We start from the raw sequence: 20,606 nt of genomic DNA, 5'->3' as shown, positions 1-20,606 counted from the left end.
TGGAATGTAGGGGAGTATTTTCCGTAATGATCGGAGTGCAAAGTAAACTATTTTCACTTTGGCCCCTCCTTGGGTCTCACTATTCAAATTCTCTTGCCGCCAGCAGCCTAGGTTTTTTACTTTTTTTGCATATTGCAGTTGTTCTCCAAGGATCATAAGGGGGGGACACTTGGGGGGCTTTGAAATCCCGATGTTTTTTTATTCTTTGGGCTGAATAATGTCATTTCCGTTGTTGCGGCGTTTAGCTGCACACGGTTATGGTTCAATCATTGAGTTCCTTCAGACATTGATTGATTCTCTGGAAATCCTCTTCACTATTTTGTAGCGCGATATGCAGTTGCATATCATCCCCATGTGAATGAAATAACGACCCGTATTTCCTAAATATCCTAAAAACTGGGCGAAAATGGAGATTAAAAATGAGTGGAGAGAGGGATGAACCCTGTGGGACCCCGCAGTCCAGTTCCACCATTTGTGAGATGAAACCGTCAAGTCTGACCCCTGGGGTTCTGTCTTTAAGAAATGACTCGCCCCACTTCACAACTTGATCAGAAGCTTTCCCCACCTGCTTGATCCATTCTGCCATTACCTGATGATTTACAGTATCGAAGGCCGCGGAGAGATCCAACATTCATAACACTGTGGACCCCCCCCTATCGGCTGCCTCCATGAAATCGTCATGCACGGCTAGAGGGGCCCACTCGGTGCCATGGTTCAGGCGAACACCTGATTGAAGATCATCCAACAGATTTTCTTCATCCTGAAAGGCCTGGAGCTGAGCGCACACCACTTTTTCCAGAATGTTTGTTGGCCACTGGTCGATAATTCTGCATTACTTCTGTGTCTAAAGTTTTTTTTTTTTAGTAAAGGTTTAATTAGTGCTTTTTTTTTAAAGCTACAGGTAGCTGCGAATCTTGAAGTGACTTATTCACGAAAGTCCCAATGAATAGTGTTAGTTCCTTTTTTGACCACATCAATGAAGACACATGTGTCCGGAAGCGCGTGCCCTGCCCCTGGCATCGGAGCAGATTACTTGTAAATGTGGGGGCTGCCGAGGTGTCAATCGAGGGGCGATAGACAGACGCACCCCGTGCCGGGCCCAGACGTGTAATACCTTTAAATGCCCCGCTGTGTAGAAACTTGAGAGCACTCAGGCCCCGCCTGCTTCTAGGCACCCCCAATGTTGGCAGATACGAACGGAGGAGCTTATAGGATTAGCCTAAGATCACACAATGTCATCAAGCCAGGAAACCGGCTGGGCAGCTCAGAGCTCCAGGGTTCACAGGCAGCACGTGCACAGTCGGGGTGCGCCCCCTCCCGGGAACAAAGTGCTATTGTCTAACAGTATCATCAGCGATTGTCCGCCAGAAACGCACGTCTCTCAAGAATGCGTAACAATCAGAGACGGGGGTTTGCCGCTGCGGGCAGTGTGATGTCACACGCAGACAGGGGGGGCAGCGAAGGGCTGCTGCAGGCCTTCATACGATGTGATGTGGCATTTATAACGAGAAGCGGCTCCTCTGTGGCAGAAAAGCTGGGGTTAAAGTGACGCCAGACACAGACTTGAGAGCTCCCAGAAACACGTAAAGAAGTGACACTTAGGGGGTTGCCTCCCTCTTTACTGTCTGCCGAGCCCCTCTTTACAGATCGCCAGGGGGGTGATGCTCGGTTCTGTAGTGCGAATCATTTGCTTTTATTTATTGATGTCATTCGCTGACAGCGCCTAGACCCGGAGGTATCATGGCGCTGGAACATCTTAGGAGGGGAGAAAATAACAGGCACAGGAGCGTTGCTCGGACATAATGGCTGCCAGGTGTGTAGGTATTGCCTTCGGGCTTCTTCCTGTGTGCCGTGGGGGGTGGCGCAGGTGGGGGGGGGAGAGGGTGGGGGAGGGTGCAATAGTGCGGGGACCGTGACAGTGAAGCCGGCACCCCCGGCCCGCTTTCTGGAGTATCTAGTTGTGGCTGGGCTCAGGCACCGTGGTTTGGGCCTTGAGGTAATGCGCTGGTTGAGGAAGCCTGGGGCAGTGCCAGTGACTCGCGGTGGGCCTTGACTGGCAGCCAGTGTGGCTCCCTTCAGGCTTGGCACATGTGGTCACTTCGCTTCATGCCCCAGGCAGCCCGAGGGCGTGGCTCTGGACCAGTTGGAGCTTGGAGATGTTTTTGGAGGCTGGCATTGCAGTAGTCTAGTTTGCTACCAATGTTGGCCCTGGCAACGGGGAGGCAGTTGTCTGGGGACAGAGGTTGATGAGTTTAGTGGAGTAAGCGGCTGATGACGCAAGGGCTTTGGCACGGTTCTGCATGGATGGCTCTACATCAGGGTGGACGCCCGGGGTTTTAATGTGGCTGGAGAGATTGATGCTATTGCCATCAATGGGGAAGGAGTTTATGGGGGATCCAGGCGTTTGAGCCGGTGAGGGGAACCAACAACGAAAAGCTGAGTCTTAACATCATTTAGGCAGAGATGGTGTTCCGCCATCCAAGCCTGGGTGATGCAGTGTACATGGTTCATTTTGCCGGAGTCTAGAGAGTGGTTGCCGATGAGTTTGAGTAGAATTTGTGTATCTTTGGCAAATTCGCCGTAAGGGATTTCGAGATTGTCGAGGTAATCAAAAAGGGGTTTGGTGTACATGTTGCAAAGGTAGGTGAGATGCAAGAGCCCTGTGGGACTGTGACGAATAAACTTATGGGACACCACTGGTCCAGGGAGGAGTAATGGTTTCTAAACCATCAATCAGCCCCACACCTCTTGTACACCTAAAAAGGGATTCAAACAGATTGGACACACAAGCAAATTATAAACCACCTTGTCCAATTTTGGTAACGTGGACGGAACAGCAGGCTTATCTCTGCAAGGTTGTGGATCGTTGGTTAGTTGCAAGACAGCGAAAATAAAATTATTTCCCAATGATAAAGGGGCTGTCCAGTCAAGGTTGTATACAAATATTGACTTTATTATTATTACAACAGACAGTTCTAGCACACTACAAAATACTACCCACCCTGTAAAGGAACACAGAGGACATACAGTTTCACGAAGGCAAGGGATGCAGTCTGGATACTGACAGAAGGGCAGTTGGTAAAGCAATCAGTCTTAACTGTTCAAGATTATTTGGTTTCAGCACCAAGGGAGCAAGGGGTTGTAAATGCCACTAGGGGCCTTCGGAGGAGGACCAGGGGGACAGAACCACAATGTACCTGGTACTTTAGATGATCTTGATGCTCGACAGCGGCCAGTCGGTTGCAGGGTACTTTGCAGCTCCTGTAACACGGTTCAAGACCGGAGACAGCTGCAGGTATCAGGCGGCAGGCAGTCCGGCAAGCAAGGCTGGATGGATGGCTGCAGACTGGCCTACACAGTGGCCCGGGGTCAAGAATCATTGTCTCTGTGCTGGTTTGCAGATCTGGAACACTGTTTGAGTCGTCTCGGCCGGATTTAGTGACTGCAGCGTGACAACAGTCAGTGGTGCAGCCAGTTGCGGTTCGAGGGCTCGACTGCCTCCAAAATATCCTTAAAAGATGGATGCTGGTTGATGCTTGTTGTGGCACTCCTCCTAGCTTCTTTGCAGGGCTTGTGTCGTCCTTCAAGGCGGACGGCCAAATGCTGAGGAGAGTGTTTGCAGGCAACTGCCTTGTCATTTGTTCCGAGACTCTGTGGCAGTTCCCACATAGGAAGCTTGCTGGCAGAACCTAGCAGGGCCCGCTGTGTGCTTGCTGGGTACCGGTTCTGAAGCTGCTGGATGGGTCCTCTGAGTCCAGTATCTCCCTCTGTTCTCTGGTAGATGTTTAGGGGAGGGATCTTGCTTCTCTCTTGGAAATCCTGGCCTTCCTTCACTGGTGGAAGCTATAAGGCATACTGTACCTGCAGCCAGGGTCCAAATTAGTCCTTCTTCTTACTCCTTTAGAAGTCAGCAGAGGATCTCCCAAAAGAGGGGCTCAACCCTCTTTTAAAACCAAATGGGTCTCAATGATTGGTGCAAGCTAATCCTGCCGTAATGAACCAATCCTGGGTCTCCACCAAAAATCTTCTGTTACGTGAGAGGTATTAACCAGAGTGCTTTGCAACAGGAACGGTAAGGGGTGACAACATGTACTAAGTCCCACCCATCTTCCTGTCTGGTGTGGATCAAAGTGTCTCTCTAGTTAATTGAGCTCTCTGTGACTCCTGATCAAAGCACAGGTCTCCCTTGAGGTTTGTGCCGAGAACAGACTTTCTGTCTCCATCAAATCACGTAATTCTTCCCTCTGAAAGGGGGTTTCCTTCAGGGGTTGCCAACCGTAAACAGTTGTCCCAGACAAGACATTCACTGCCCTTCATACAGAGGGGTGGGAGATTTTTACAAGTTGACATATTGCATATCAAAGAGGTGTTAGTTTCCTGTTCCTTGTGTTAGTTCTGTGACCAAGCCTCTTCGCAGTATGCACTGCCACCACACAGAACTTAGACAATAGATCAGGATGGATCCACAGAGCCTTTGATATTTAAGTATGCTGACCATGGCAGTAGGAAGGTGTTGCCTTCCCCCTTCCTGAGATGCTTTGATGTACCCATGGCTGTCACATTCCAGCTAAATGTGACAGGGAGGACTGCGCCTGTAGGCTGTGTCCACCCGGAGTATACTTGACTATGTTTTTTTTGTCAGGTCAGCACATGAAAATGTGTGCAGATTAGCCCCACATATTTTGTGAAGTTGGTCTCCCATCGTTCCATTTCTTACAAAATTTCAAAAAAGCACAGGTGAGCGCACACTCCCCGTGCGGATGATCGAATTCCTCACAGGGACCCTGTGGCTCAGGGGTTCGGCAAAGACTCTTGCGGAGCACTCGCTAAGAAAGGTATTGGCCCACTTGGCCACTTCTGTGGAGAAGTTGATTTTGGGGGTGAGGTGTTGACAGAGGATATTGTGATTAACAAGATTGAAAGCAGCAGCACGGTCAAGTAAGAGGAGGATGGCTAGTTCACTGGAGTCACGTATGCTGTCGAGCTGGATCTTAAGGTCAAGGAAGGTGGCCTTTGTAGTGTGTCTGGGTCTGAAGCCAGATTGGCCCAAACCAAGAAGGCTATTGTTTTCCAGGTGAACTTGGAGTTGTGAATATGCAGTGTGGTCAAGGATTTTGAGCCAGTAAGGTACTGTGGTGTTGGGACGGTAATTAGTGGGGAAAGCAGGGTCAAGTGAGGGTTTCTTGAGTACGGGGGTGACCCAGGCTTCTTTGAGAGCTGTGCGGACACATCTGGAAGCAAAAGAGCCATTGATGAATTTGGCGATGAGGGGTACCAGGGGTTTGGCACACATTTTTATGATGTGTGAGGGGCAGGTGTCACCTTTGCAATTTGACGGTTTGTGGTGCTTTGTTTCTATGCATGACCGTTTTGCTGGTCAGTGCAGCTTGGACGGATGTGCACCAGACTTTGTCCTGTGGGAAGCTGACAATAGGCGATGCTGAAGATTTAAGTTCTTTAAGGATTTTGAAGAGCTCTCTGGTGTTAGAGCTGGCTTCCCTGATTCTGGTATTATAAATGTTGGATTTGGTGGTGATAAGTGCGGCTTTGTAAGTCTTGGCTGCGGAGAGGAAGGATTCCTTTTGGGTAGCGAAGGGATTGTTCCTGTGTGTGTTGAGTCTGCCCAGGGTAATTAGCTCGTCCGTGAACCTATTGTGGAGAGTGGCCTTTTTCCGGGATGTGGTTTTGAGAGGTGCGTGATGGTCGAGAGTGAATGAAAGTGTGGCATTGTAAGAGCCAAGGACTGCTTCGTGGTTGTCACGGTCAGGCAGTGTTGTGAGAAGTGAAGAGATGGGGGTTCTAACAGGGGGAGGGTGGGCCTAGAGGTGATGGGGGAGGGTGGGCCTAGAGGTGATGGTGGGAGGGTGGGGATCTTTGCTGTTGCTTACATATTCCAGAAGCAAGGATCAGGAAGTGGTCTGTCCAAGGGACAGGTTCGATGGAGGTGATCGAGCTAGGGGAGTTGGGTTTCAGGATCCAATCAAGGATCGGGCCTTTGGCCTCTGTGGGGGTTGTGATGGTTTGAGAGAAGGTGGTAGTGAGTGCAGTGGCTTTCGTGTCAGCAGTGTCGTTCAATCCAAGATTAAAGTCTCCAAGAAGGAGGAGTTTGGTGCTGGGCTTGATGAGGGGAGAGAGAAGAAGGCAGATGTCTGTGTCTGGGGAGTTGCAGTGGTTACATTGGCGGTAGAGGGGAAGGATGCTAAGGGTAGTTTGGGGACTTTTGAGTTTAGTGAGTAAAAGTTCAAAACCTTGCTCTGGGGGATAGGGGGGACTCTTCTAGGTAGGGTGGCCTTGGATATGATAGCGACTCCTCCTGGTTGGTTGGATCTATCAGATCTCAAGATAGTGTATCCAGTAGGAATGGCTAGAGAGAGTGCGGTCCGGTGACGTCATGCAGCCATGTTTCGGTAATGGCTAGCATGTCTATATCCTTTCCCGGGAGGGGGTCATGTACAACGCGGAAGATGGCTAGAGAGAGCGCGGTCCAGTGGCGTCATGCAGTCATGTTTTGAAAATGGCGAGCATGTCCAGATCCTTTCCCGGGAGGAGGTCATGTACATTGCGGGGGTGGCTAGAGAGAGCGCAGCCCGGTGGCGTCATGCAGACACGTTTCGGTAATGGCGAGCATGTCTATATCCTTTCCTGGGAGGAAGTCATGTACATCATAGGGGATGGCTACAGAGAGCGCCGCCCGGTGGCGTCATGCAGTCATGTTTCGGTTATGGCGAGCATGTCTATATCCTTTCCTGGGAGGAGGTCATGTACATCGCGAGGGGGTGGCGAGAGAGAGCGCCATCCGGTGGCGTCATGCAGTCATGTTTCGGTAATGGCAAGCATGTCTATATCCTTTCCCGGGAGACGGTCATGTACATCGCAGGGGGGTGCATAGAGAGAGCACAGCCCGGTGGCGTCATGCAATCATGTTTCGGTAATGGCGAGCATGTCTATATCCTTTCCTGGGAGGAGGTCATGTACATCGCGGTGGGGGGGCCTAGAGAGAGTGCCGTCCAGTGGCGTCATGCAGTCATGTTTCGGTTATGGCGAGCATGTCTATATCCTTTCTCGGGAGGAGGTCATTTACATTGCGAGGGGGTGGCGAGAGAGAGCGCGGTCCGGTGGCGTCATGCAGTCATGTTTTGGTAATGGCGAGCATGTCTATATCCTTTCCTGGGAGGAGGTCATGTACATCGCAGGGGATGACTACAGAGAGCGCCGTCCGGTGGCGTCATGCAGTCATGTTTCGGTTATGGCGAGCATGTCTATATCCTTTCCCGGGAGGAGGTCATGTACATCGCAGGGGGGTGCATAGAGAGAGCACAGCCCGGTGGCGTCATGCAGTCATGTTTCGGTAATGGCGAGCATGTCTATATCTTTTCCTGGGAGGAGATCATGTACATCGCGGGGGGTGTCTAGAGTGAGCGCCTTCCGGTGGCGTCATGCAGTCATGTTTTGGTTATGGCAAGCATGTCTATATCCTTTCTCGGGAGGAGGTCATGTACATCGCGGGGGGGAGTCTAGAGAGAGCGCCGTCCGGTGGCGTCATGCAGTCATGTTTCGGTAATGGCGAGCATGTCTATATCCTTTCCTGGGAGGAGGTCATGTACATCGCGGGGGGGTGTCTAGAGAGAGCGCCATCCGGTGGCGTCATGCAGTCATGTTTCGGTAATGGCGAGCATGTCTATAACCTTTCCTGGGAGGAGGTCATGTACATCGCGGGGGGGTGTCTAGAGAGAGCACCGTCCGGTGGCGTCATGCAGCTATATTTCGGAAATGGCGAGCATGTTTATATTCTTTCTCGGGAGGAGATCATGTACATCGCGGGGGGTGTTAGAGAGATTGCGGTCCGGTGGCGTCATGCAGCCATGTTTCGGTAATGGCGAGCGTTTCTATATCCTTTCCTGGGAGGAGGTCATGTACATCGCAGGGGGGTGGCAAGAGAGACGCGGTCCGGTGGCGTCATACAGTCATGTTTCAGTTATGGCGAGCATGTCTACATCCTTTCCCGGGAGGAGGTCATGTACATCGCGGGGGGGTGGCGAGAGAGAGCGCGGTCCGGTGGCGTCATGCTTTCATGTTTCGGTAATGGCGAGCATGTCTATATCCCTTCCCGGGAGGAGGTGATGTACATCGCCGGGGGGCAGGGAGGGTGTATAGAGAGAGCGTGGTACAGTGGCGTCATGCAGTCATGTTTTGGTTATGGCGAGCATGTCTATATCCTTTCTCGGGAGGAGATAATTTAAATCGCGAGGGGGTGGCGAGAGAGAGCGAGGTCCGGTGGCGTCATGCAGTCATGTTTCGGTAATGGCGAGCATGTCTATATCCTTTCCTGGAAGGAGGTAATGTACATCGCAGGAGATGACTACAAAGAGCGCCGTCCGGTGGCGTCATGCAGTCATGTTTCGGTTATGGCGAGCATGTCTATATCCTTTCCTGGGAGGAAGTCATGTACATCATAGGGGATGGCTACAGAGAGCGCCGCCCGGTGGCGTCATGCAGTCATGTTTCGGTTATGGCGAGCATGTCTATATCCTTTCCTGGGAGGAGGTCATGTACATCGCGAGGGGGTGGCGAGAGAGAGCGCCATCCGGTGGCGTCATGCAGTCATGTTTCGGTAATGGCAAGCATGTCTATATCCTTTCCCGGGAGACGGTCATGTACATCGCAGGGGGGTGCATAGAGAGAGCACAGCCCGGTGGCGTCATGCAATCATGTTTCGGTAATGGCGAGCATGTCTATATCCTTTCCTGGGAGGAGGTCATGTACATCGCGGTGGGGGGGCCTAGAGAGAGTGCCGTCCAGTGGCGTCATGCAGTCATGTTTCGGTTATGGCGAGCATGTCTATATCCTTTCTCGGGAGGAGGTCATTTACATTGCGAGGGGGTGGCGAGAGAGAGCGCGGTCCGGTGGCGTCATGCAGTCATGTTTCGGTAATGGCGAGCATGTCTATATCCTTTCCTGGGAGGAGGTCATGTACATCGCAGGGGATGACTACAGAGAGCGCCGTCCGGTGGCGTCATGCAGTCATGTTTCGGTTATGGCGAGCATGTCTATATCCTTTCCCGGGAGGAGGTCATGTACATCGCAGGGGGGTGCATAGAGAGAGCACAGCCCGGTGGCGTCATGCAGTCATGTTTCGGTAATGGCGAGCATGTCTATATCTTTTCCTGGGAGGAGATCATGTACATCGCGGGGGGTGTCTAGAGTGAGCGCCTTCCGGTGGCGTCATGCAGTCATGTTTCGGTTATGGCAAGCATGTCTATATCCTTTCTCGGGAGGAGGTCATGTACATCGCGGGGGGGAGTCTAGAGAGAGCGCCGTCCGGTGGCGTCATGCAGTCATGTTTCGGTAATGGCGAGCATGTCTATATCCTTTCCTGGGAGGAGGTCATGTACATCGCGGGGGGGAGTCTAGAGAGAGCGCCGTCCGGTGGCGTCATGCAGTCATGTTTCGGTTATGGCGAGCATGTCTATATCCTTTCCCGGGAGGAGGTCATGTACATCGCAGGGGGGTGCATAGAGAGAGCACAGCCCGGTGGCGTCATGCAATCATGTTTCGGTAATGGCGAGCATGTCTATATCCTTTCCTGGGAGGAGGTCATTTAAATCGCGGGGGGGTGTCTAGAGAGAGCGCCGTCCGGTGGCGTCATGTTTCGGTTATGGCAAGCATGTCTATATCCTTTCTCGGGAGGAGGTCATGTACATTGCGGGGGGGTGTCTAGAGAGAGCGCCGTCCGGTGGCGTCATGCAGTCATGTTTCGGTAATGGCGAGCATGTCTATATCCTTTCCTGGGAGGAGGTCATGTACATCGCGGGGGGGTGTCTAGAGAGAGCGCCGTCCGGTGGCGTCATGCAGTCATGTTTCGGAAATGGCAAGCATGTTCATATTCTTTCTCGGGAGGAGATCATGTACATCGCGGGGGGTGGTTAGAGAGATTGCGGTCCGGTGGCGTCATGCAGCCATGTTTCGGTAATGGCGAGCGTTTCTATATCCTTTCCTGGGAGGAGGTCATGTACATCGCAGGGGGGTGGCAAGAGAGACGCGGTCCGGTGGCGTCATAAAGTCATGTTTCAGTTATGGCGAGCATGTCTACATCCTTTCCCGGGAGGAGGTCATGTACATCGCGGGGGGGTGGCGAGAGAGAGCGCGGTCCGGTGGCGTCATGCTTTCATGTTTCGGTAATGGTGAGCATGTCTATATCCCTTCCCGGGAGGAGGTGATGTACATCGCCGAGGGGCAGGGAGGGTGTATAGAGAGAGCGTGGTACAGTGGCGTCATGCAGTCATGTTTCGGTTATGGCGAGCATGTCTATATCCTTTCTCGGGAGGAGGTCATGTACATCGCAGGAGATCACTACAAAGAGCGCCGTCGGTGGCGTCATGCAGTCATGTTTCGGTTATGGCGAGCATGTCTATATCCTTTCCTGGGAGGAGGTCATGTACATCGCAGGGGGGTGCATAGAGAGAGCACAGCCCGGTGGCGTCATGCAATCATGTTTCGGTAATGGCGAGCATGTCTATATCCTTTCCTGGGAGGAGGTCATGTACATCGCGGGGGGGTGTCTAGAGAGAGCGCCGTCCGGTGGCGTCATGTTTTGGTTATGGCAAGCATGTCTATATCCTTTCTCGGGGGGAGGTCATGTACATTGCGGGGGGTGTCTAGAGAGAGCGCCGTCCGGTGGCGTCATGCAGTCATGTTTCGGTAATGGCGAGCATGTCTATATCCTTTCCTGGGAGGAGGTCAGTTACATCGCGGGGGGATGTCTAGAGAGAGCGCCGTCCGGTGGCGTCATGCAGTCATGTTTCGGTAATGGCGAGCATGTCTATATCCTTTCCTGGGAGGAGGTCATGTACATCGCGGGGGGGGTGGCAAGAGAGAGCGCCGTCCAGTGGCGTCATGCAGTCATGTTTCGGTTATGGCGAGCATGTCTATATCCTTTCCCGGGAGGAGGTCATGTACATCGCGGGTGGTGGCTAGAGAGATCGCGGGCCAGTGGCGTCATGCAGTCATGTTTCGGTAATGGCGAGCATTTCTATATCCTTTCTTGGGAGGAGGTCATGTACATCGCGAAGGGGGGTGGGGGGATGGCTAGAGAGATCGCGGGACAGTGGCGTCATGCAGTCATGTTTCGGTTATGGCGAGCATGTCTATATCCTTTCCCGGGAGGAGGTGATGTACATCGCCGGGGTGGGGGTGTATAGAGAGCGCAGCCCGGTGGCGTCATGCAGTAATATTTCGGAAATGGCGAGCATGTCTATATCCTTTCTTGGGAAGAGGTCATGTACATCGCGAAGGGAGGGGGGGTGGCTAGAGAGATCGCGGGACAGTGGCGTCATGCAATCATGTTTCGGTAATGGCGAGCATGTCTATATCCTTTCCTGGGAGGAGGTCATGTACATCGCGGGGGGGTGTCTAGAGAGAGCGCCGTCCGGTGGCGTCATGTTTTGGTTATGGCAAGCATGTCTATATCCTTTCTCGGGGGGAGGTCATGTACATTGCGGGGGGTGTCTAGAGAGAGCGCCGTCCGGTGGCGTCATGCAGTCATGTTTCGGTAATGGCGAGCATGTCTATATCCTTTCCTGGGAGGAGGTCAGTTACATCGCGGGGGGATGTCTAGAGAGAGCGCCGTCCGGTGGCGTCATGCAGTCATGTTTCGGTAATGGCGAGCATGTCTATATCCTTTCCTGGGAGGAGGTCATGTACATCGCGGGGGGGTGGCAAGAGAGAGCGCCGTCCAGTGGCGTCATGCAGTCATGTTTCGGTTATGGCGAGCATGTCTATATCCTTTCCCGGGAGGAGGTCATGTACATCGCGGGTGGTGGCTAGAGAGATCGCGGGCCAGTGGCGTCATGCAGTCATGTTTCGGTAATGGCGAGCGTTTCTATATCCTTTCTTGGGAGGAGGTCATGTACATCGCGAAGGGGGGTGGGGGGATGGCTAGAGAGATCGCGGGACAGTGGCGTCATGCAGTCATGTTTCGGTTATGGCGAGCATGTCTATATCCTTTCCCGGGAGGAGGTGATGTACATCGCCGGGGTGGGGGTGTATAGAGAGCGCAGCCCGGTGGCGTCATGCAGTAATATTTCGGAAATGGCGAGCATGTCTATATCCTTTCTTGGGAAGAGGTCATGTACATCGCGAAGGGAGGGGGGGTGGCTAGAGAGATCGCGGGACAGTGGCGTCATGCAATCATGTTTCGGTAATGGCGAGCATGTCTATATCCTTTCCTGGGAGGAGGTCATGTACATCGCGGGGGGGTGTCTAGAGAGAGCGCCGTCCGGTGGCGTCATGTTTTGGTTATGGCAAGCATGTCTATATCCTTTCTCGGGGGGAGGTCATGTACATTGCGGGGGGTGTCTAGAGAGAGCGCCGTCCGGTGGCGTCATGCAGTCATGTTTCGGTAATGGCGAGCATGTCTATATCCTTTCCTGGGAGGAGGTCAGTTACATCGCGGGGGGATGTCTAGAGAGAGCGCCGTCCGGTGGCGTCATGCAGTCATGTTTCGGTAATGGCGAGCATGTCTATATCCTTTCCTGGGAGGAGGTCATGTACATCGCGGGGGGGGTGGCAAGAGAGAGCGCCGTCCAGTGGCGTCATGCAGTCATGTTTCGGTTATGGCGAGCATGTCTATATCCTTTCCCGGGAGGAGGTCATGTACATCGCGGGTGGTGGCTAGAGAGATCGCGGGCCAGTGGCGTCATGCAGTCATGTTTCGGTAATGGCGAGCGTTTCTATATCCTTTCTTGGGAGGAGGTCATGTACATCGCGAAGGGGGGTGGGGGGATGGCTAGAGAGATCGCGGGACAGTGGCGTCATGCAGTCATGTTTCGGTTATGGCGAGCATGTCTATATCCTTTCCCGGGAGGAGGTGATGTACATCGCCGGGGTGGGGGTGTATAGAGAGCGCAGCCCGGTGGCGTCATGCAGTAATATTTCGGAAATGGCGAGCATGTCTATATCCTTTCTTGGGAAGAGGTCATGTACATCGCGAAGGGAGGGGGGGTGGCTAGAGAGATCGCGGGACAGTGGCGTCATGCAGTCATGTTTCGGTAATGGCGAGCATGTCTATATCCTTTCCCAGGATCCGGGGATGAGGTCATGTACATCTAGCCCGTGAGCACGTATGGAGCGTGCATTCATGAGGGCACAGGAGAAGGTTTGGGGCTGGGGGATGAGGGCGCGGTATCCCGGTAGATGAGTAGAGATTTCGGGGTGTGGTGGAGGCCAGGTGGAGGCCTCTCAGTGGTGCTCGGGGTGCCTACTCGCTTGTTTCTGGCTAGGCTGGTGCAGGGTAGGTGGGTCAGGGTACGAGAGCAGAGTCGTAGGAGTCTGTCTCTGCCTGGGCATGGAGAGGAGGTCGAGCAGTGGCAACAAGGGCTGCCACCGTGCCACCCCACTGAGGGTGTCGGCGCTAAGGGTGAGTGTCAGAACAGTGCTGGGGAAGTGGATGGGGGGTGAGTCCAGAGTGTGGTGGGGGCGTGGCTGTTAACGCTGTTGCTGGAGTGCTGTTCGCGGAGAGGTGTTGAGGAAGAGGGTTGGCTGTGGTCTCAGCGCCACGTTAGATGGGTCAGTTTTGAGCCGCGCCCTGTGACGGGGGACGGGGGGGTCACAAGGACTGGCACTGGTTGGGATACACAGCTTTCAGAACCTGTTGCGCCGATAAGATGTGATAACAGCTGGCCCTACAGTAACTGGACCTCACGAGCTGCACTAATTCAACACATCTCTCAGCAGCATGCCGTCAACTCACAGAGTTATCTCACTGAGATTAAAACGGCGACCTTCCATGGCGCATGCAGAGCTTTAAAGCAGGCGCATTACCCCAGTGAATCATCGCACTGGAATTGAAACTCTGACTTTAAATGTCACTTGCACGTCTGTCTATCAGGCACATTACCCCACTGAGTTATCTTACTGGTATTAAAACCAGTGGATCCGTATCTTACAGACAGATCATTGCAACAGGCACGTTACCCCACTAAGTTATATGAGATTGATACCAGCTATTCTGTAGGTCATATTCATATCTCTGCAGCAGGAACATTAACCCTCTAAGCTGCGTCACTGTGGCTTACATCTGTGGCCTCCAAGTTGCACATACTTCAGTGGAGCTGCCCCATCATGTTACTGTATGATATCACTGGGGCTGTGGCCCGTAACCTGGAGGTTACACACACAGTTCTGTGCACCATTCACATTACCCGCTGAGCTATCTCATTTCTACTGGCGCTCACAGAGAATACAGTAAGCTATGCTATAGTCCTAACAAACTGTGTACACATGTTTGCACTAAGAACCACTGTTATTTCGAAACCTTTTGATTTTGGCAAGTGGATATTTTGTGTATATTTTCTTTTCTTTGTTTCTTTCAAGTAAATAGGGTTGAGACAGAGTCAGTCACATGTCAGGCTGATGGCTGTCTATGGTCAGGGTTGAGACAGAGTCAGTCACGTGTCAGGCTGATGCATGTCTATGGTCAGGCTTGAGACAGAGTCAGTCACATGTCAGGCTGATGCCTCAGTCACATGTCAGGCTGATGCCTCTCTATGGTCAGGCTTGAGACAGAGTCAGTCACATGTCAGGCTGATGCCTCTCTATGGTCAGGGTTGAGACAGAGTCGGTCACATGTCAGGCTGATGCCTCTCTATGGTTAGAGTTGAGACAGAGTTAGTCACATGTCAGGCTGCTGCCTGTCTATGGTCAGGCTTGAGGCAGAGACAGTCACGTGCCAGGCTGATCCCTCTCTATGGCCAGGGTTGAGACAGAGTCAGTCACATGTCAGGCTGATGCCTGTCTATGGTCAGGGTTGAGACAGAGTCGGTCACATGTCAGGCTGATGCCTCTCTATGGCCAGTGTAGAGACAGAGTCAGTCACATGTCAGGCTGATGCCTCTCTATGGTCAGGGTTGAGACAAAGTCAGTCACATGTCAGGCTGATGCCTCTCTATGGTCAGGGTTGAGACAGAGTCAGTCACATGTCAGGCTGGTGCCTCTCTATGGTTAGGGTTGAGACAGAGTTAGTCACATGTCAGGCTGCTGCCTGTCTATGGTCAGGCTTGAGGCAGAGTCAGTCACGTGCCAGGCTGATCCCTCTCTATGGCCAGGGTTGAGACAGAGTCAGTCACATGTCAGGCTGATGCCTGTCTATGGTCAGGGTTGAGACAGAGTCAGTCACATGTCAAGCGGATGCCTGTCTGTGGTCAGGCTTGAGACAGAGTCAGTCACATGTCAGGCTGATGCCTCTCTATGGTCAGGGTTGAGACAGAGTCAGTCACATGTCACGCTGATGCCTCTCTATGGTCAGGGTTGAGACAGAGTCAGTCACGTGTCAGGCTGATGCCTCAGTCACATGTCAGGCTGATGCCTCTCTATGGTCAGGGTTGAGACAGAGTCAGTCACATGTCAGGCTGATGCCTAAATCACATGTCAGGCTGATGCCTCTCTATGGTCAGGGTTGAGACGGAGTCGGTCACATGCCAGGCTGATGCCTCTCTATGGTCAGGGTTGAGACAGAGTCAGTCACATGTCAGGCTGATGCCTCTCTATGGTCAGGGTTGAGACAGAGTCAGTCACATGTCACGCTGATGCCTCTCTATGGTCAGGGTTGAGACAGAGTCAGTCACATGTCAGGCTGATGCCTCAGTCACATGTCAGGCTGATGCCTCTCTATGGTCAGGGTTGAGACAGAGTCAGTCACATGTCAGGCTGATGCCTCAATCACATGTCAGGCTGATGCCTCTCTATGGTCAGCGTTGAGACAGAGTCAGTCACATGCCAGGCTGATGCCTGTCTATGGTCAAGGTTGAGACAGAGTCAGTCACATGTCACGCTGATGCCTCTCTATGGTCAGGGTTGAGACAGAGTCAGTCACATTTCAGGTTGATGCCTCTCTATGGTCAGTGTTGAGACAGAGTCGGTCACATGTCAGGCTGATGCCTCTCTATGATCAGGGTTGAGACAGAGTCAGTCACATGTCAGGCTGATGCCTCTCTATGGTCAAGGTTGAGACAGAGTCAGTCACATGTCAGGCTGATGCCTCTCTCTATGGTCAGGGTTGAGGCAGAGTCAGTCACATGTCAGGCTGATGCCTTTCTATGGTCAGACTTGAGAAAGAGTCAGTCACGTGCCAGGCTGATGCCTGTCTATGGTTAGGGTTGAGACAGAATCAGTCACATGTCAGGCTGATGCCTGTCTATGGTCAGGGTTGAGACAGAGTCAGTCACGTGTCAGGCTGATGCCTGTCTATGGTCAGGGTTGAGAAGAGTCAGTCACGTGTCAGGCTGATGCCTCTGTATGGTCAGGGTTGAGGCGAAGTCAGTCACATGTCAGGCTGATGCCTGTCTATGGTCAGGCTTGAGACAGAGTCAGTCACATGTCAGGCTGATGCCTCTCTATGGTCAGGGTTGAGACAGAGTCAGTCACATGTCACGCTGATGCCTCTCTATGGTCAGGGTTGAGACAGAGTCAGTCACATGTCAGGCTGATGCCTCAGTCACATGTCAGGCTGATGCCTCTCTATGGTCAGGGTTGAGACAGAGTCAGTCACATGTCAGGCTGATGCCTCAGTCACATGTCAGGCTGATGCCTCTCTATGGTCAGGCTTGAGACAGAGTCAGTCACATGTCAGGCTGATGCCTCTCTATGGTCAGGGTTGAGACAGAGTCGGTCACATGTCAGGCTGATGCCTCTCTATGGTTAGAGTTGAGACAGAGTTGGTCACATGTCAGGCTGCTGCCTGTCTATGGTCAGGCTTGAGGCAGAGACAGTCACGTGCCAGGCTGATCCCTCTCTATGGCCAGGGTTGAGACAGAGTCAGTCACATGTCAGGCTGATGCCTGTCTATGGTCAGGGTTGAGACAGAGTCAGTCACATGTCAGGCTGATGCCTGTCTATGGTCAGGGTTGAGACAGAGTCAGTCACATGTCAGGCTGATGCCTGTCTATGGTCAGGCTTGAGACAGAGTCAGTCACATGTCAAGCTGATGCCTGTCTATGGTCAGGGTTGAGACAGAGTCAGTCACATGTCAGGCTGATGCCTGTCTATGGTCAGGCTTGAGACAGAGTCAGTCACATGTCAGGCTGATGCCTCTCTATGGTCAGGGTTGAGACATGCCTCTCTATGGTCATGGTTGAGACAGAGTCAGTCACATGTCAGGCTGATACCTGTCTATGGTCAGGCTTGAGACAGAGTCAGTCACATGCCAGAGACAGAGTCAGTCACATGTCAGGCCGATGCCCCTCTATGGTCAGGGTTGAGACAGAGTTAGTCACATGTCATGCTGATGCCCCTCCATGGTCAGGGTTGAGACAGAGTCAGTCACATGTCAGGCTGATGCCTCTCTATGGTCAGGCTTGAGACAGAGTCAGTCACATGCCAGGCTGATGCCTGTCTATGGTCAGGCTTGAGGCAGAGTCAGTCACATGCCAGGCTGATCCCTATCTATGGTCAGTGTTGAGACAGAGTCAGTCACATGTCAGGCTGACGCCTCTCTATGGTCAGGGTTGAGACAGAGTCAGTCACGTGTCAGGCTGATGCCTCTGTATGGTCAGGGTTGAGACGGAGTCAGTCACATGTCAGGCTGATGCCTCTCTATGGTCAGGGTTGAGACAGAGTCAGTCACGTGTCTGGCTGATGGCTGTCTATGGTCAGGCTTGAGGCAGAGTCAGTCACATGCCAGGCTGATGCCTCTCTATGGTCAGTGTTGAGACAGAGTCAGTCACATGTCAGGCTGACGCCTCTCTATGGTCAGGGTTGAGACAGAGTCAGTCACATGTCAGGCTGACGCCTGTCTATGGTCAGGCTTGAGGCAGAGTCAGTCACGTGCCAGGCTGATGCCTCTCTATGGCCAGGGTTGAGACAGAGTCAGTTACATGTCAGGCTGATGCCTGTCTATGGCCAGGGTTGAGACAGAGTCAGTCACATGTCAGGCTGACGCTGTCCTTGGTCAGGCTTGAGACAGAGTCAGTCACATGTCAGGCTGATGCCTTTCTATTGTCAAGGTTGAGACAGAGTCAGTCACATGCCAGGCTGATGCCTGTCTATGGTCAGGGTTGAGACAGAGTCGGTCACATGTCAGGCTGATGCCTCTCTATGGTCAGGGTTGAGACAGAGTCAGTCACATGTCATGCTGATGCCTCTCTATGGTCAGGGTTGAGACAGAGTCAGTCACATGCCAGGCTGATGCCTCAATCACATGCCAGGCTGATGCCGCTCTATGGTCATGGTTGAGACAGAGTCAGTCACATGTCAGGCTGATGCCTCAGTCACATGCCAGGCTGATGCCTGTCTATGGTCAGGGTTGAGACAGAGTCAGTCACATGTCAGGCTGACACCTCTCTATGGTCAGGGTTGAGACAGAGTCAGTCACATGTCAGGCTGATGCCTGTCTATGGTCAGGGTTGAGACAGAGTCAGTCACATGTCAGGCTGACGCCTCTCTATCGTCAGGGTTGAGACAGAGTCAGTCACATGTCAGGCTGATGCCTGTCTATGGTCAGGCTTGAGGCAGAGTCAGTCACGTGCCAGGCTGACGCCTCTCTATAGCCAGATGCCTGTCTATGGTCAGGGTGATGCCTCTCTATAGTCAGAGTTGAGGCAGAGTCAGTCACATGTCAGGCTGATGCCTGTCTATGGTCAGGGTTGAGACAGAGTCGGTCACATGTCAGGCTGATGCCTGTCTATGGTCAGGGTTGAGACAGAGTCGGTCACATGTCAGGCTGATGCCTCTCTATGGTCAGGGTTGAGACGGAGTCGGTCACATGTCAGGCTGATGCCTGTCTATGGTCAGAGACAGAGTCGGTCACATGTCAGGGTGATGCCTCTCTATGGTCAGGGTTGAGACAGAGTCAGTCACATGTCAGGCTGATGCCTGTCTATGGTCAGGGTTGAGACAGAGTCGGTCACATGTCAGGCTGATGCCTCTCTATGGTCAGGCTTGAAACAGAGTCGGTCACATGTCAGGCTGATGCCTCTCTATGGTCAGGGTTGAGGCGGAGTCGGTCACATGTCAGGGTGATGCCTCTCTATGGTCAGGATTGAGACAGAGTCAGTCACATGTCAGGCTGACGCCTGTCTATGGTCAGGCTTGAGGCAGAGTCAGTCACGTGCCAGGCTGATGCCTCTCTATGGCCAGGGTTGAGACAGAGTCAGTTACATGTCAGGCTGATGCCTGTCTATGGCCAGGGTTGAGACAGAGTCAGTCACATGTCAGGCTGACGCTGTCTATGGTCAGGCTTGAGACAGAGTCAGTCACATGTCAGGCTGATGCCTTTCTATTGTCAGGGTTGAGACAGAGTCAGTCACATGCCAGGCTGATGCCTGTCTATGGTCAGGGTTGAGACAGAGTCGGTCACATGTCAGGCTGATGCCTCTCTATGGTCAGGGTTAAGACAGAGTCAGTCACATGTCACGCTGATGCCTCTCTATGGTCAGGGTTGAGACAGAGTCAGTCACATGTCAGGCTGATGCCTCAATCACATGCCAGGCTGATGCCTCTCTATGGTCATGGTTGAGACAGAGTCAGTCACATGTCAGGCTGATGCCTCAGTCACATGCCAGGCTGATGCCTGTCTATGGTCAGGGTTGAGACAGAGTCAGTCACATGTCAGGCTGACACCTCTCTATGGTCAGGGTTGAGACAGAGTCAGTCACATGTCAGGCTGATGCCTGTCTATGGTCAGGGTTGAGACAGAGTCAGTCACATGTCAGGCTGACGCCTCTCTATCGTCAGGGTTGAGACAGAGTCAGTCACATGTCAGGCTGATGCCTGTCTATGGTCAGGCTTGAGGCAGAGTCAGTCACGTGCCAGGCTGATGCCTCAATCACATGCCAGGCTGATGCCTCTCTATGGTCATGGTTGAGACAGAGTCAGTCACATGTCAGGCTGATGCCTCAGTCACATGCCAGGCTGATGCCTGTCTATGGTCAGGGTTGAGACAGAGTCAGTCACATGTCAGGCTGACACCTCTCTATGGTCAGGGTTGAGACAGAGTCAGTCACATGTCAGGCTGATGCCTGTCTATGGTCAGGGTTGAGACAGAGTCAGTCACATGTCAGGCTGACGCCTCTCTATCGTCAGGGTTGAGACAGAGTCAGTCACATGTCAGGCTGATGCCTGTCTATGGTCAGGCTTGAGGCAGAGTCAGTCACGTGCCAGGCTGACGCCTCTCTATAGCCAGATGCCTGTCTATGGTCAGGGTGATGCCTCTCTATAGTCAGAGTTGAGGCAGAGTCAGTCACATGTCAGGCTGATGCCTGTCTATGGTCAGGGTTGAGACAGAGTCGGTCACATGTCAGGCTGATGCCTGTCTATGGTCAGGGTTGAGACAGAGTCGGTCACATGTCAGGCTGATGCCTCTCTATGGTCAGGGTTGAGACGGAGTCGGTCACATGTCAGGCTGATGCCTGTCTATGGTCAGAGACAGAGTCGGTCACATGTCAGGGTGATGCCTCTCTATGGTCAGGGTTGAGACAGAGTCAGTCACATGTCAGGCTGATGCCTGTCTATGGTCAGGGTTGAGACAGAGTCGGTCACATGTCAGGCTGATGCCTCTCTATGGTCAGGCTTGAAACAGAGTCGGTCACATGTCAGGCTGATGCCTCTCTATGGTC

Source organism: Ambystoma mexicanum, chromosome 5p (genome assembly GCF_040938575.1).
Source record: "Ambystoma mexicanum isolate Mex_15411 chromosome 5p, UKY_AmexF1_1, whole genome shotgun sequence".
In the NCBI taxonomy this organism is placed as follows: domain Eukaryota; kingdom Metazoa; phylum Chordata; class Amphibia; order Caudata; family Ambystomatidae; genus Ambystoma; species Ambystoma mexicanum.
Note: the sequence above shows the minus strand (reverse complement) of the source record.